Source organism: Haemaphysalis longicornis, unplaced genomic scaffold (assembly GCF_048455015.1).
Source record: "Haemaphysalis longicornis isolate Haplotype H1 unplaced genomic scaffold, Haemaphysalis longicornis Haplotype H1 scaffold_1, whole genome shotgun sequence".
NCBI lineage: Eukaryota > Metazoa > Arthropoda > Arachnida > Ixodida > Ixodidae > Haemaphysalis > Haemaphysalis longicornis.
This window is the reverse complement of record NW_027526203.1, coordinates 72583138-72592634: the sequence shown is the minus strand read 5'-3', so window position 1 is coordinate 72592634 and position 9497 is coordinate 72583138. Positions and strand designations below refer to the sequence as shown.

The following is a 9497-nucleotide window of genomic DNA, read 5'->3' as shown; positions in this document are numbered from 1 at the left end:
AAATTACTGTGGTTGCTGCAAATGGCATTTTCCAGAAAACGATTTGGTGATCGTTTTTTTCTCCCCAAAGAACAGGGTGTCTAGCGACCACGAAAACGGAAAAGTCAGGGAATTTTGAGCCAACGGGAAAAGTCAGGAAATTGTCAGGGAATTTTTCAATAACGTAGTAACAGTCAGGGAAAATTACTTCGGGGTCTGCCCACACAGTTTTAGAATAGGGGAAACGAGTGTTGGAAACCCCAAGAATTTACCGAACGCAACACGCTCGCGCGTGACGAAAGCGTGAACTGCATGAACCGTTTTCTGGTTTTTGTGCAAGCGAAAACGCGCCGCACGCCTGAGGCGCGCTGACACCGTCGCGGAAACCACCCGCAGGGTGCGTGCCGAGCGGAAGGCGCCGGCAACATTGCGAGCACCGGCCGCGGAGTAGTGCGGTAGCTCCAACGACCGCTTCTAACCGCTCTTTAAAATGCTATTCAAGGCACAAACGCACTTGCTTGTGCAAGAAAGGAGCCACCGCAGGCACGACATCGTCGACGCGGCCGTGAAAATACCGTGCACGAATCGCGTGCAGAAACTCGCCGTGCGGTTCACGCAGCTTGCCATAGAGTTAATACTACTGCAGCTCGCAGCTGGCTTAGGTTGCTGGGTGCACGTGCGCAGAGGGATGATGTAGGTGGTACCCAAATCGCACGCACAACGCGCTTTTTTTTCCAGTGAATTTTAAAAGGCAGCACTTTTTAGGAGCGATTCTTGAAGGAAGTTTTTTCTTATAACATCAGGAGCCAGAATTACATAATCAAAAAGGAACATATGGTTTAGTGTGAACCGCATGGGGCGTTTTCTGCTCGCAAAAACGCGCCGCGCATGACCCAGGTGCGCTATAGGTGCGCTGACGTTGCCGCGGAACCACCCGCACGCTGCGTGCGCGGGGCTGCCGGCAGCGGCTTGGACGGCGAAGTCGCAAAGTGTTGACGGGAGCTCGAGCGACCGCTTCTGAGCGCTATCTAAGATGCCGCAGAAGGCACGCACGAAGTTGCTTGTGAGGTAAAGGAGCTTATAATGTGGGCGAAAACGGTACGATAAACATCATCCGCGCCGCTGCTGAAAGCGCCCATGCAGTACCTGCCGGGGTGGTAAGCCTAAACATCTCTGGCGGAGCCAGCCGGCTGTCTCGAGAGCTTCGAAACTGTCGCCATGAGGCTCGCGGCTCCCCATTGGTGCAAGTCGTCTGGCTCCTCCCACTGCCGCGCGCGGCGCGCGTCATTTTCTGAGCGAGGCAGAATCTGCCGCGCGTGTGAATCGTCGAAGCGGGTGTCAAAAAATCGCACCCGCAACGCCTACACGCCCGAATCGTGTAAAAAAACGCGCCATGCGGTTCACGTTGAATGTTGAGGCAGGACAATCAAGAAAAAAAAGCAGAAGGTGCTCGCTGAAGCGCAACATGAAGCTTCTGTCCCGCAAGATGAAATAAACTCTGAAGCTGCAACTGAGGGCAAGCAAACATCAAACTGAAGTTAATTAAAATGCATTGTTGAGAATTAGTGCACTTGCAACAAATGTGTTTTTCCCTAGGATAGAATGTGTTTTCTCTACGCTTCAGGGACCATTTCCACAGAATGGCGCCTGTTGTATAGGTCAGGAAATTTTGTTTAAAATGGTCATGGAAAAAATCAGGGAAATCGAATTAGGCAGTTTGCTAGACACCCTGAAGAAACATCTTCTCCCTTAACTTGTAACAGTGCCCGATGTTTAGTGGGAAAACAGTGCCTAGGTGATTTGGTCAAGGTTCGCACAGGTCATTGAAAACCTTAAAAACCTTGAAAACCCTTGAATTTAGAAGTGTAAATTTCAAGTCCTGGAACTTTTATGGTCCTTGGTAACCCTTGATTTTTCTGGAGATAACCAATGACCCTGCCTTTTCAAAAGAGTTTAAAGTGTTTGTCGTGACGTTTAGGTGTTAAAAATGTAAAGAAACATTGTAACAATCAAGTTTCAGTGTATTGCGTGAAATTACGAGTTGTGGGTTCTCATTATTACGAGGCAACATTGGGAGCAGCACTCCTCAATAGAATTCATGTCACGATGCAATCCCGTGAAAGCCGGCTTCTGTTCTCTATCTTGCATGTTTTATCTAGTCAGTGGACGGCCTTTCATTGCATGTTTGCTGTGCCTCATATGCTCCATTTGTGTTTCCTTTTATGTGCAAATGGTGGACGTGTACATAGTTCATCCTTCCTTGCAGCAACACTTGCTAAGTTAATTTCAGCTGATACTCTTGCTGACAAAGCAGAAGATGCAGGCAACATTAACTAAGTTTTGAAATAAAACAGCCTCAGCAAAACACCAAGAAAAAAGAAAAACCTCCAAATGCAAACTACGAAATAAAAAAAAAATAAAGCCGGGGGAGCATTCATGAACCCATAGCACCTGTGTAAATGTGCATTAATGTTCTTAGGTATTAGGCAATATCAAAATTTTGCATTGTGTTGAAAAAGAGTAAATAATCATAGATAAAACATATGATGGGGACCTTGAAAATGTGTTTTCTGGTTCTTGAAAGTCCTTGAAAATCCTTGAATTTCGGCTTTTGAAGCCCGTACGAACCCTGTTCGGTGTACGAGCACCGGAATGGCAGTACACTATTTCTATTAATCTGCGGGCATTCATGTGAACTTTCATTTTTGAAAAGGACATTAGTGAGTTTTAGTGTAACGTTTGCTGAATTTTGCGTGCGTGCAACGCCAAACCTTACAGACCCTGCAAACTGTAAACCCTACAAACTTCGGGACTGCAAGCCGGAGAGTTTAACCCAGTTCATTCCATTTCATCATCAGGTCAAGCTCCTTGCCGCACGAATAGGCAGCAATCGTGCCATCATGACTTCTTTCAGAGCTGATGTGCCGATTTATGCCCTGCTGTGCAGCTGCAGTAGTTGCATGAAACATTGCATAGAATTTACAGTTGTGAAATGTGTTCATTTGCGTGTTCACAGGCACTGCCCCCCAACACCACACTGCTGCGGGAGAGCTGCAACAGAGCCACGTCATCGCAACGTTCTCTGCGAAGACGAACTCAAACCCCACGTCTCGTCCACTGCTTGGAAAGCCGAAGGAGCAGATCCGCGTGTCCTCAACTGCTCGGATATGCATCTTCGAAAGCTGAAGGAGCAGAAGGAGAAGACGAGGATGATGCCAGCTATAAAGGAGGAAGCGGTCTCAGGTAAGGCCTGCCTCGGGCACAGTGCCTGGAATTGGCTTCAGTGCTTCACAGAGCTTGTAGTGTTTGTACAGTAATTGCTCGATAATTAAAACTGCAAGGGAAGCCATCTCAGTTCGAACTAATGAAAGTGAAGTTTAACAACACTGCACTGCGATTGGGAAGCAGCAGTGTTTGAAGAAGTTTGTGACCGCAGTCCACCTCTTGTCCTGAAAGGCAGCAGCCAGCTCTTTGCTCCAACGAGGGAAAGCAGAGGACGGCCTCCTCTTTGCCTTCCTCAAAACGTGGGCCATGACTCGGGGGCATGGCCGGTGTTTAGTCCGGCTTTGGCTTCCGAGCGGGCGGCCGAACTGGGGCTTCGTGCTCCTCCTCCTCCTCCTCCTCCTCCTCCTAACTGGCAGGGGTGGGTTTTGCGCTTTTCTCCTGAGAAATGATGTTCACATCTGTCCGTGGGCTGCACACCACTGCACTCGTGTCCTCATTGACGTTATCTGCAAGCAGTACATTTACCAGAACATCCGTCCTGTGGGATTTAAAATTGTTTTAGTCTTCTTTGTTCTGCGCACCTCATTGTGGGCTACGGGTGCATTTCAATGCGTGCATGCCAGGCACCAAGACCCCGCCATGGTGTTGCGTAGTTCGAATTTCCCGTGGCAGAACCTGCTCGGGTTAGGATTGAGAGGCTTCTTTATACATTGACTTGTGGGGAGTCTTGGCCAGCTCAAATAATTCCTGATTATTTGAGTTTGAATTAACGAGCTTTCACGACTGCATATCGTTCCTATACGTGGTGCTCTTTTGCGAAGCGTTTTCTGTATGATTGACTCAAGTTTTCTAATTCTTTTTGTTTGTGACTGTAACCTGGCAGGTCAAGCTTCTAGCCGCTCAGATAGGCAGCAGTTCATGCCATCATGTCTTCTTTCGGAGCTGATTCGTTGATTTATGCCCTGCAGTGTAGCTGAAGTTCTTTTGTGAAACATTACATGGAATTTACAGCAGTGAAATGGGTTCATTTGCATTCCTTGAATTCGTTTTCCTGTGTTCACAGGGACTGCCCTCCAACACCACACTGCTTCGGGAGAGCTGCTGCAGAGCCACGTCATCGCAACGTTCTCTGCGAAGAGGAACTCGAACCCCACGTCTCATCCACTGCCTGGAAACGCATTTTTGCAAGCCAAAAGAGCCGATCTGCATGTCCTCAACTGCTCGTGAATGCATCTTCGAAAGCCGAAAGAGCAGATGGAGAAAACGATGACGACAAAGCTGCACCACTGTGCCAGGTAAAGAAGCTTAAGAGATCCTAGGTAACACCTTCCTCGTGCGAGGTACCTGGGATTGGTGTGAGCACTTCACACAGCTTGTAGTGTTTGTTTATACAGTAACGGCTCGTTACTTAAAACCGCAAGGGAAGCCATCTCAGTTCAAAGGAATGAAAAGTTTAACAACACTGCACTGGGATTGGGAAGCAGGAGTGCTTGAAAAGGTTTGTGATTGCAGTCCACCTTTTGTCCTGAAAGGGAGCAGCATTGCCCTAACGAGTGAAAGCAGAGGACGCCTCGTTATCGCCTTCCTCAAAACGTGGGCCATGACTCGAGGCCATGGCCGGCGTTCAATCCAGCTTCGGCTTCCGAGCGGGCGGGAGAACTGGTATTTCGTGCTTCTACCCCTCCTCCTAGTCACTGGCAGGGGCAGGTTTTGCGCATCTGACCTGAAAGATATGCCATCATCCGTCAGCAGACTACGTGGGAAGAAACTTTCGAAGTGGGCAGAAAAAAAAAACGGATATAAACTGTATCCTGAAAAGGGCACCTGCCTTCTGTTTCATAGACCGTGCCATTTAACCATTGCCTAGCGTCCACTCACAGGAGTAGACATACCAGTGAAAAAAAAACAAGTTTCTTTGTGTTCTGCTGGATCGAAAGGATCTCACACATCAAACAAACTAAAATGAAGTGTATAATACACTGAACGTTTGAAAGGTAATTTCCTACCACTCCTAGGCATTGGACAAAGCATGTCATGTGAGGCTTTTTAATAGTCTAGTAAGATCGTCTAGACTATAAGAGTGTGGTGTAGAAGTTGGCATTGACACCATCATTAAAAATGTTAGACCCAGAGCTACTCTTCAGGCTTCTTTTCCACTTGGGTCTGTTGCCTTCCAGACAAGCCCTGCACAAAGTGTGTACGTGGGGTGGGATATGGGGAGCCTAACACATTGGCGAACATGCACTGGTTTAATGTATGCTTTAAAAGTCACCTCTTTTCAAAAGCATTTGAAATGGCGTGCGTGTCTGCTAAAAACGTATGTTTAAACTGTCCATCAATTGCTAGGCCTTTCCCATTTCAAGTCGACGTGCAGGCTGAAGAATTCCGGATCTCATTCCAAGGAACCTATCAAACCAGTATTTGAAATGTTGTTGCCCCCGTGTTCTTGAAAGAGTTTAGCAAAAAAGAATGTGCCCACAGATATGATTTTACATTGTTTGTATTTGCGAGACAAGTACCGGTAAAATTGTTTTTACACAGATGCCTCAAAGTCTGCTTCCACTATTTCATGTGCAGCCCATGGCCGGAACTTGGACAGCACAAAAACAATGAACACAAACGCGAGTATTTTTTACAGTGGGAGCACATGAAATTTTACTCTCAGTAACTACATTATAAAAACCAAAGCACAACACTCAATTGTTTTTAGACTGAGTGTTTTAACAGCGTTAAGACAGGGAGAGCTAGTAGAAACATGGTTTTAATAATCTCATCAGATCGATAATGTTGGCCTTTTCTGAAAACCTCCAAATAACTTGATGGCTGCCTGGCCACAGTGGCATTCCGGGAAATGAAATCGCTGATGTGCTGGCGAGGCCGCACACCGCAGTGGCATAGTCTGATCACCGGTGCTGCACCAGGACATAAAGCCACTTCTGCAAAGAAAACTCTCGCAACAAGAATGGGATGAACTACTACTGAACAAGTTACATTTCATGAAACCACAGTAGGGTGAATATTCTGCAGAAAAAAAAGGTACAGTAAAAGCTCGTTAATTCAGATCTCCCGGGAGCGGGAAAAATGTCCGAATTATCCGAATGCCGAATTAATGAATGAATAGGAAAAACAACATTAAAATCACGTTGGAGAAGCATACCTTTATTTGCTGAAGTATTTTGTAATAGTCGTCAGCTTTTTTGCGCAGATTCCGGCTGGCAGTGCAATTTTTCTTAACTCTTCCAAGTGGCCAACAGCACACAAACTGTCGGAACTGCTCTGGAAAACGTCCTCCAATATCAAATGCGCCTCCGAGACTTCTCGTGAGGTGCGATGATGTCGTGTCTGCACCTCCTTGCATGACTCTTCGTCAGAATCGTGGTTGATGACGATGGCGATGCCTTTCAGGTTTCTGTTTCACTCCAGTGGTTCCAGTGCTGCTGATTTACCACACTTTTGTGCAGCGGCAGCCGTCAGCATTTGTCCGAATTAAGCGGTGCGGGGCCGAATTCTGTCGTAATAACGAAGGTTTGGTCCCTTAGACTAACATGCACTTTGGTCGGGACCAATAGAGCCGTCCGAATTATCCGAATTTCTGAATTAACGGGTGTCAAATTAACGAGCATTTACTGTACACTGAAATATCTATATGCATAGTGAGAATTTGCCACACATATGGTACATTATCTATTTAGCAGCGCACAATCACAAGTCTGCAACAGATGGGGAGGATGGCTCTCAGTTCTCCATATCCTAATTGAGTGTAGAAAATTTGAGGACACTAGACGCCGGCACTTTCCTGAGATTTGTAGATATGCCATACCTCTGCACCCATCGTTACTTTTAATGGATGAACATATGTATTCACTGAACCACCTTTTAACTTACATTCGAGATATTTTCAACTCCGTACCTCCTGTGCGTAAGTCCAGAGTAGGATAAGTCGGGGCCTTCACATTTCTTGATAACGCGTGGGACATGTTTTATGCTCTGGGCACTGTTTACACACGGATGCTGTCATCATTTCATCATGACCATCTTCTCACACCCCCATGCCAAATATTTATTTTTAGGCCTCACATTCGTTCCAGTTGTATTTTACTGACTGAAAGACCAATCATCTTGATCTGGTGCACTTGGGCCTCGATGCCTTTGCGCCATAAAGACTTACATACTACTACTCCTCGCCGCACAAAGGCAGCAATCATGCTGTTATGATTTCTTTCAGAGCTCATTCGTTGATTTGTGCCCTCCAGTACAGCTGCAGTTGTGTGAAACATTGAACAGAATCTTCAGTAGTGAACTGTTTCCATTTGCAAACACAGGTCCCTTGATTGGGTTCTTTTTCTTGTATTTACAGGCACTGCCCCCCAACACCACACTTCTCTGGGAGAGGCCCAACAGAGCCACGTCATCACGTGGATCTTGGCGCAGACTCGAGGCCCACATCCTCCACGGCACGGAAATGCACCATCCAAAGCCGAAAGAGCAGAAACGCATCTTCAAAAGCCGCAAAAGCAAAAATGCATCTGCAAAAGCCGAAAAACAGAAGTGCATCTTCGAAAGCCGAAAAAGCAGAAATGCATCTTTGAAAGCCGTAGGAGGTAATCCGCAAAGAATACGTTTTTCTGAGAAACTGCCATGGGGGATTTTAGATCAGTTTTACTCTATGTTGCTTTCTCTATTGTACGCAGCTTCATGTGTAGGCATCGGGTGCATTTCCCTGGCCACGTGCCAGGTGCTTAGGCACCGGCATGGTGGTGTGTATTTTAGTTCTGTGTGGCGGAACCTATTCGTGTTCGAATGAGTGGGCTTCTTCAAATATCGACCGCTATGGAGCTTGGCTAGACCAAATCATACAGTTCTAATTATCCATAAATTGGAAGTATTGAAGTTTGAAAAAATGAGCTTTAAGCGTAATGCCTTACTGGCAAAAGTAGTGCACCAATGTGGTGCACCTAGGTGCAAATAATTCTATTTCTTGCAGGATTATAGAACCCGAGGTTTGGTGGGCTTTATGTCCAGCTGGAATTTTGATACCTGGAGTAGTAGTTATTTTGAAGCTGAAAAAATCTGCAACTCAAGCTGGATTGCAGAAATTTCCAGCTGCATTTCTAGCTAGAAATTAGTTTTCTTTTGCAGGACAAGTACAATTACCGGGTGGAATAATTTATTTCATGGTAGGAAATTCCCATTTCGATCTTTATTCCCAGCTGGAAATTTTTTGATATACTCTGGCAGAAATTAAGAGCGGCAATAGCTCATGTGCGCTATCACTCCGCCTAAGCGAAGGACCCGGACCTCAATGGGAGCACGCGTTTTCAGGGTTCGCACAGACCCTTGAAATCCTTGAATATCCTTGAATTTGATAACATTCATTCAAGGGCCCTTGAAACTCCTTAAATATAAGTGAGCTCCTTGTAATCCTTGAAAATTTAGTGGACTTTGTTTTAATAAAGCAAATGAACGACGTATTTCCGTAAGTCCCACTGATTTCAAAAACGCGTTTACTGAGGAATGACCGCGAAAACAAGTAGCCTTGACAGAAGAGCAACAGCAAGTTTCGGTTCTGAAATTGGCAGCGCCTGCATCGTCTGGCAACAAATGGGAGCCAGAAATCCAATGCAATCCAACGCAAGTTATATCAACGGTCGGTCGGTACTCAGTCCATGCGTCGGCCTCGCGCGTCATTTCTCGGCGAACGTTTGCGTTTGTGCTGAGTGCAATGCCTGCAACTTTACTTTGACAGGATGCCAGGCGGAAGTGCAAGTTTCAGTCTGCGTGGCTGGAGCACAGCGAATATCGTCACTGGGTGAGGCCGGAGACAAGCGACCCTTATCGAGCTTCAGCATCAATAAGCAGGTTGCGGTCGAGAATTTCGCAGAGCTGTCGTATATTTCTCAACGAGTTATCTGCAAGGCTGTGAAAAACCATGGCGGCCTGCTGAACGTTCCAATTTCAAAAGAGTTGGAGGCGTCAGTGCACCAATCCCGGCATAGGTATGCTGCATACCTAGCCGAACAAAAGAAACAAGCACTGTCACGGCAGGCAACTTCAAAGAGAAAAGAGCTCGAGAAAGAGCTTGATAAGATGCAAGGGAGGAAGTCAAAGCTTCAAAAAGCTCTCAAGTGCCTGCTGGAATCCGCGGACTGTTTTTCGGAAGAAGCTGAAGTGAAAAACGACCTCACCTACTTAGTCAAGGCAAACAGCTTCCGTCGAACTGATAAATAAAAGGAGCTGGAGATAGCTTCTGTGGAAAAAAAAATCCATGCGAAAACTGCGCTGCTTTCATAAGT

General features: G+C 46.3%; 1 long non-coding RNA gene across 1 annotated transcript; it reads left to right on the top strand.

Moving 5' to 3' along the window:
- Positions 1–3098: 3098 nt before the first annotated feature.
- LOC144177488 (uncharacterized) lies at positions 3099–8130 on the top strand. Its single transcript, XR_013323825.1, has 3 exons — positions 3099–3222; positions 4268–4499; positions 7562–8130. It is a non-coding gene; the product is annotated as an uncharacterized LOC144177488 (long non-coding RNA).
- The last annotated feature ends 1367 nt before the right edge of the window (positions 8131–9497 follow it).